Consider the following 7,091-nt stretch of genomic DNA (forward strand, 5'->3'; position numbering starts at 1 on the left):
ACACACCCCATACACACCCCATACACACCACACACACATCCCGTACACACCCCATACACACCACACACATCCCATACACACCCATACACACCACACACACATCACACACACACCACACACACACCCCATACACACCCCATACACACCACACACACACCCCATACACACCCCATACACACCACACACACACCCCCCATACACACGTCATACACACCCCATACACACACCACACACACACCCCACAACCCATACACACCCCATACACACCACACACACATCCCATATACACCCCATACACACCACGCACACACACCACACACACACCCCACACACACACCCCATACACACCCCATCACACATCCCATACACACCCCATACACACCCATACACACCACACACACACCCCATATACACCCCATACACACCACACACACACCCCATACACACCCCATACACACCACACACACACCCCATACACACCACACCACACACCCCATACACACCCATAACACCACACACACACCACACACACACCACACACACACACCCCATACACACCCCATACACACCACACACACACCACCACCACACACCCCTACACACCCCATACACACCACACACACACCCCATACACACCCCATACACACCACACACACACCACACACACACCCCATACACACCCCATACACACCCCATACACACCCCATACACACCCCATACACACCACACACACACCCCATACACACCCCATACACACCACACACACAATGCCAAACCTGCAAACACAGAATGACTGTCACTCTTAGTGCCACACTACAGTCCTGATTCAACTGGAGGGTCGGAAGAGAAAGAGGAAGAGCAGCTTTAGTTCCGGTAGCTCACAGTTTATTTGGACAAATCAGAATTGGTGTTAGTTAGCGTTAGTTAGTGTTAGTTAGTGTTAGTTAGTGTTGGTTAGTTAGTGTTAGTTAGTTAGTGTTAGTTAGTGTTAGTTAGTGCTATTTAGTGTTAGTTAGTTAGTGTTAGTTAGTGTTAGTTAGTTAGTGTTAGTTAGTGCTAGTTAGTGCTAGTTAGTGTTAGTTAGTGTTAGTTAGTGTTAGTTAGTGTTAGTTAGTTAGTGTTAGTTAGTGTTAGTTAGTGTTAGTTAGTGTTAGTTAGTGCTAGTTAGTGTTAGTTGGTGTTAGTTAGATAGCGCTAGTTAGTGTTAGTTAGTGCTAGTTAGTGTTAGTTAGTTAGTGTTAGTTAGTGTTAGTTAGTTAGTGTTAGTTAGTGCTAGTTAGTGTTAGTTAGTGTTAGTTAGTTAGTGTTAGTTAGTGTTAGTTAGTGTTAGTTAGTGTTAGTTAGTGTTAGTTAGTTAGTGTTAGTTAGTGCTAGTTAGTGTTAGTTAGTTAGTGTTAGTTAGTGTTAGTTAGTGTTAGTTAGTGTTAGTTAGTGTTAGTTAGTGCTAGTTAGTGTTAGTTAGTTAGTGTTAGTTAGTGTTAGTTAGTGTTAGTTAGTGTTAGTTAGTGTTAGTTAGTGTTAGTTAGTGCTAGTTAGTGTTAGTTGGTGTTAGTTAGATAGCGCTAGTTAGTGTTAGTTAGTGCTAGTTAGTGTTAGTTAGTTAGTGTTAGTTAGTGTTAGTTAGTGTTAGTTAGTGTTAGTTAGTGTTAGTTAGTGTTAGTTAGTGTTAGTTAGTTAGTGTTAGTTGGTGTTAGTTAGATAGCGCTAGTTAGTGTTAGTTAGTGTTAGTTAGTGTTAGTTAGTGTTAGTTAGTGTTAGTTAGTGTTAGTTAGTTAGTTAGTGTTAGTTGGTGTTAGTTAGTGTTAGTTAGTGTTAGTTAGTGTTAGTTAGTGTTAGTTAGTTAGTGTTAGTTTGTGCTAGTTAGTGTTAGTTAGTGTTAGTTAGTGTTAGTTAGTTAGTGTTAGTTAGTGTTAGTTAGTGCTAGTTAGTGTTAGTTAGTTAGTGTTAGTTAGTGTTAGTTAGTGTTAGTTAGTGCTAGTTAGTGTTAGTTGGTGTTAGTTAGATAGCGCTAGTTAGTGCTAGTTAGTGTTAGTTAGTGTTAGTTAGTTAGTGTTAGTTAGTGTTAGTTAGTGTTAGTTAGTGTTAGTTAGTGTTAGTTAGTGTTAGTTAGTGTGAGTTAGTTAGTGTTTAGGTTAGTGTTAGTTAGTTGGTTAGTGTAAGTTAGCGTTAGTTAGTGCTAGTTAGTGTTAGTTGGTGTTAGTTAGATAGCGCTAGTTAGTGTTAGTTAGTGCTAGTTAGCGTTAGTTAGTTAGTTAGTGTAAGTTAGTGCTAGTTAGTGTTTGTTTGTGCTAGTTAGTGTTAGTTAGTTAGTGTTAGTTAGTGTTAGTTAGTGTTAGTTAGTTAGTTAGTGTGAGTTAGTGTTAGTTAGTGTTAGTTAGTGTTAGTTTGTGCTAGTTTGTGTTAGTTAGTGTTAGTTAGTGTTAGTTAGTAAGTTAGGTTGTGTGAGTTAGTGCTAGTTAGTGTTAGTTAGCATTTTGAAGGGGAATTCAAACCGGTAACGTGCAAAGAGAGAGGGTGGAGCTCCTCGTTTCCTGGTTCGCTGCTCGTTCTAGCGTTTCCTGGTTCCGCTGCTGTTCTAGCGTTTCCTGGTTCCGCTGCTCGTTCTAGCGTTTCATGGTTCCGACTGCTCGTCTCTCTCCTCCTCTGTCTGCTCTCCTCTCCCCCCACTCTCTCCTCATCTCTGTCTCTCTCCTCTCTGTCTCTCTCCTCTCCCCCCCACCTCTCTCCTCATCTCTGTCTCTCTCCTCTCCCCCCCATCTCTCTCCTCATCTCTGTCTCTCCCCCTCTCCCCTCTCCCCCCCCCACCGTCTCTCCTCATCTCTGTCTCTCTCATCTCTGTCTCTCCTTCCCCCCCATCTCTCTCCTCCTCTCTGTCTCTCTCCTCTCCCCCCATCTCTCTCCTCACCTCTGTCTCTCTCCTCTCCCCCATCTCTCTCCTCATCTCTGTCTCTCTCCTCTCTTCTCTCTCTCTCCAGTTCATGCGTAACGACCCAGTGAATGGTGGCATAACAGAGAGACAGTTTGGAGGCATGCTGCTGTCCTACAGTGGGATCCAGTCCCACACAAACACAAACAGATGCAGAAGGGACTCAAGAAGATGTTCAGAGATGCTCAGGTACAGAGGAGTGAGGGGGGGGCGAGGAGGGGGGGTCTGACGGGATGGGGGGGGTCGAAGGGACAGGACGGGGGGTTGACGGGACGGGGAGGGGGGAGGGGGACGGGACGGGACGGGGGGTTGACGGGACGGGGAGGAGTGAGGGGGGGGCGAGGAGGGGGGGGTCGACGGGATGGGACGGGGGGTTGACGGGACGGGGAGGGGGGAGGGGGACGGGACGGGGAGGGGGGGTTGACGGGATGGGGGGGGGGTCGAAGGGACAGGACGGGGGGGGGGGGGTTGTGTGGTTTCTGTTTACTATCCTTATGGGCAGTCCTGTCAAGGTAACACAAGGAAAATTCAGACAAGTGGGGACATTTTTGATGGTCCCCACAAGGAAAAATGCTGTTTTAAGGCTTAGGAGTTAAGAGTTAAGCAGTTATCAGTTAGGTGTTAGGAGTTAGGTGTTAGGTGTTAGGAGTTAGGAGTTAGGAGTTAGGTGTTAGGAGTTAGGTGTTAGGTTCAGGGTTACAATTAGGGTGAAAGTTAAGGGTTGGGGTTAGGTTAAGGGTTAAGGGTTAAGGGTTAAGGTTGGATTTAGGGTCAAGGAAAGTAGGATGGTTAGGGTTAGGGAATGGTGGTTATCAATTATTTGGTCCCCACAAGGATAGCAATACAGAAGTGTGTGTGTGTGTGTGTGTGGTGTGTGTGTGTGTGTGTGTGTGTGTGTGTGTGTGTGTGTGGTGTGTGTGTGTGTGTGTGTGTGTGTGACAGACAGACAGACAGACCAGTAATAATCACAGTCCGAGCCCTCCTTCTCATCTGTCTTCCTGTCTCTCCTCTCATCTGTCTTCCTGTCTCTCCTCTATCTGTCTTCCTGTCTCTCCTCTCATCTGTCTTCCTGTCTCTCCTCCCATCTCTCTTCCTGTCTCTCCTCTCATCTGTTCCTGTTCCTCCCTCTCATCTGTCTTCCTGCTCTCCTCCCATCTGTCTCCTGTCTCTCCTCTCATCTGTCTTCTGTCTCTCCTCTCATCTGTCTTCCTGTCTCTCCTCCCATCTGGTCTTCCTGTCTCTCCTCTCATCTGTCTTCCTGCCTCTTACCTCTCATCTATGTCTTCTGTCATCTGTCTTCCTGTCTCTCCTCTCATCTGTCTTCCTGTGTCCTCCTCTAATCTGTCTTCCTGTCTCTCCTCTCTCCACCCACTTTCTTCTATATAAGTCTCTCTCTGTCTCTCTCTCTCACTCTCCCTCTCTCTCTCTCTTCTCTCTCCCTCTCTCTCTCTCTCTCCCTCTCTTTCTCTCTCTCTCCTCTCTCTCTCCCTCTCTCTCTCTCCTCTCTCTCTCTTCCTCTCTCTAACTCTCCCTCTCTCTCTCTCTCCTTCTCTCTCTCTCTCTCTCTCTCTCTTTCTCTCTCTCTCCCTCTCCCTCTCTCCCTCTCTCTCTCTCCCTCTCTCTCTCCCTCTCTTTCTCTCTCTCTCACTTTAAAATGTCAAACTTGATTTGCATTTAACTAGAAATGTATCAACTCCTACACAAAGGTCAGTTCATTATAATCCACATAATAATTCACATTTTCTGTTTCTGCAGGAATACCTGTCCCCTGTCCTCTCTCTCTTTCACCCCTATATCTGTCTACCTGTCCCCCTGTCCTCTCTCTCTTTCACCCCTATATCTGTCTACCTTCCTGTCCTCTCTCTCTTTCACCCCTATATCTGTCTACTGTCCCCCTGTCCTCTCTCTCTTTCACCCCTTATTCTGTCTACTGTCCCCCTGTCTCTCTCTCTTTCACCCCTATATCTGGTCTACCGTCCCTCTGTTCTCTCTCTCTCTTCACCCTATATCTGTCTACCTGTCCCCCTGTCTCTCTCTCTTTCACCCTATATCTGTCTACCTGTCCTCTCTCTCTCTCTCACCCCTAAATCTGTCTACCTGTCCTCTCTCTCACCCCTATAACTGTCTACCTGTCCTCTCTCTCTCACCCCTGTATCTGTCTACCTGTCCCCCTGTCCTCTCTCTCTTTTCACCCTATATCTGTTACCTGTCCCCCCTGTCCTCTCTCTCTTTCACCCCTATATCTGTCTACCTGTTCCCCCTGTCCTCTCTTTCTTTTCACCCCGTATATCTGTCTACCTGTCCCCCTGTCCTCTCTCTCGTTCACCCCTATATCTGTCTACCTGTCCCTCTGTTCTCTCTCTCTTTCACCCCTATATCTGTCTACCTATCCTCTCTCTCTCTCTCTCTCTCTCTCTCTCTTACCCCTATCTGTGTCTACCTGTCCTCTCTCTCTCTCACCCCTATATCTGTCTACCTGTCCTCTTTCTCTCTCACATCTATATCTGTCTACCTGTCCTCTCTCTCTCTCACCTATATCTGTCTACCTGTCCCCTCTCTCTCTCACCCCTATATCTGTCTACCTGTCCCCTCTCTCTCTCACCCCTATATCTGTCTACCTGTCCCTCTGTTCTCCTCTCTCTTACCCCTATATCTGTCTACCTGTCTCTCTCGCTCGCTCACCCCTATATCTGTCTACCTGTCCTCCTCTCTCTCTTCTCTCTCTCACCCCTATATCTGTCTACCTGTCCCCTCTCTCTCTCACCCTTATATCTGTCTACCTGTCCCTCTGTTCTCTCTCTCTCTTACCCCTATATCTGTCTACCTGTCCTCTCTCTCGCTCACCCCTATATCTGTCTACCTGTCCTCTCTCTCTCTCTCTCTCTCTCACCCCTATATTGTCTACCTGTCCCCTCTCTCCTCTCACCCCTATATCTGTCTACCTGTCCCTCTGTTCTCTCTCTCTCTTTACCCCTATCTGTTGTCTACCTGTCTCTCTCTCTCTCACACCTATATCTGTCTACCTGTCCTCTTTCTCTCTCACCTCTATATCTGTCTACCTGTCCTCTCTCTCTCTCTCACCTATATCTGTCTACCTGTCCCCTCTCTCTCTCACCCCTATATCTGTCGACCTGTCCCCTCTCTCTCTCACCCCTATATCTGTCTACCTGTCCTTCTCTCTCTCTCTCTCTCTCACCCCTATATCTGTCTACCTGTCCCCTCTCTCTCTCACCCCTATATCTGTCTACCTGTCCCTCTGTTCTCTCTCTCTCTTACCCCCTATCTGTGTTTCTACCTGTCCTCTCTATCTCTCCACACCTATATCTGTCTACCTGTCCTCTTTCTCTCTCACCTCTATATATATTGTCTACCTGTCCTCTCTCTCTCTCTCTCTCACCTATATCTGTCTACCTGTCCCCTCTCTCGCTCACCCCTATATCTGTCTACCTGTCCTTTCTCTCTCTCTCTCTCTCTCACCCCTATATCTGTCTACCTGTCCCCTCTCTCTCTCACCCCTATATCTGTCTACCTGTCCCTCTGTTCTCTCTCTCTCTTACCCCTATCTGTGTCTACCTGTCCTCTCTCTCTCTCACACCTATATCTGTCTACCTGTCCTCTTTCTCTCTCACCTCTATATCTGTCTACCTGTCCTCTCTCTCTCTCTCTCTCACCTATATCTGTCTACCTGTCCCCTCTCTCTCTCACCCCTATATCTGTCGACCTGTCCCCTCTCTCTCTCACCCCTATATCTGTCTACCTGTCCCTCTGTTCTCTCTCTCTCTTACCCCTATATCTGTCTACCTGTCCTCTCTCTCTCTCTCTCTCTCTCACCCCTATATCTGTCTACCTATCCTCTCCCTCTCGTTGGGTATCGTACTACACCCCACTGTCTGTTGAGATATCGTACTACACCCCCACTGTCTTGTTGAGTATCGTACTACACCCCCACTGTCTTGTTGAGTATCGTACTACACCCCCACTGTCTTGTTGAGTATCGTACTACACCCCCACTGTCTTGTTGAGTTGAGCTGCCTGCTAACGTCACAAGTGTAATCAGAGCTTTGATTATGTGTTTGTGTGTGTGTGTGTGTGTGGGTGTGTGGTGTGTGTGTGTGTGTGTGTGTGTGTGTTGTGTGTGTGTGTGTGTGTGTGTGTGTGTGTGTGT

The sequence above is a fragment of the Oncorhynchus kisutch genome, linkage group LG25 (genome assembly GCF_002021735.2).
Source record: "Oncorhynchus kisutch isolate 150728-3 linkage group LG25, Okis_V2, whole genome shotgun sequence".
Taxonomy (NCBI): domain Eukaryota; kingdom Metazoa; phylum Chordata; class Actinopteri; order Salmoniformes; family Salmonidae; genus Oncorhynchus; species Oncorhynchus kisutch.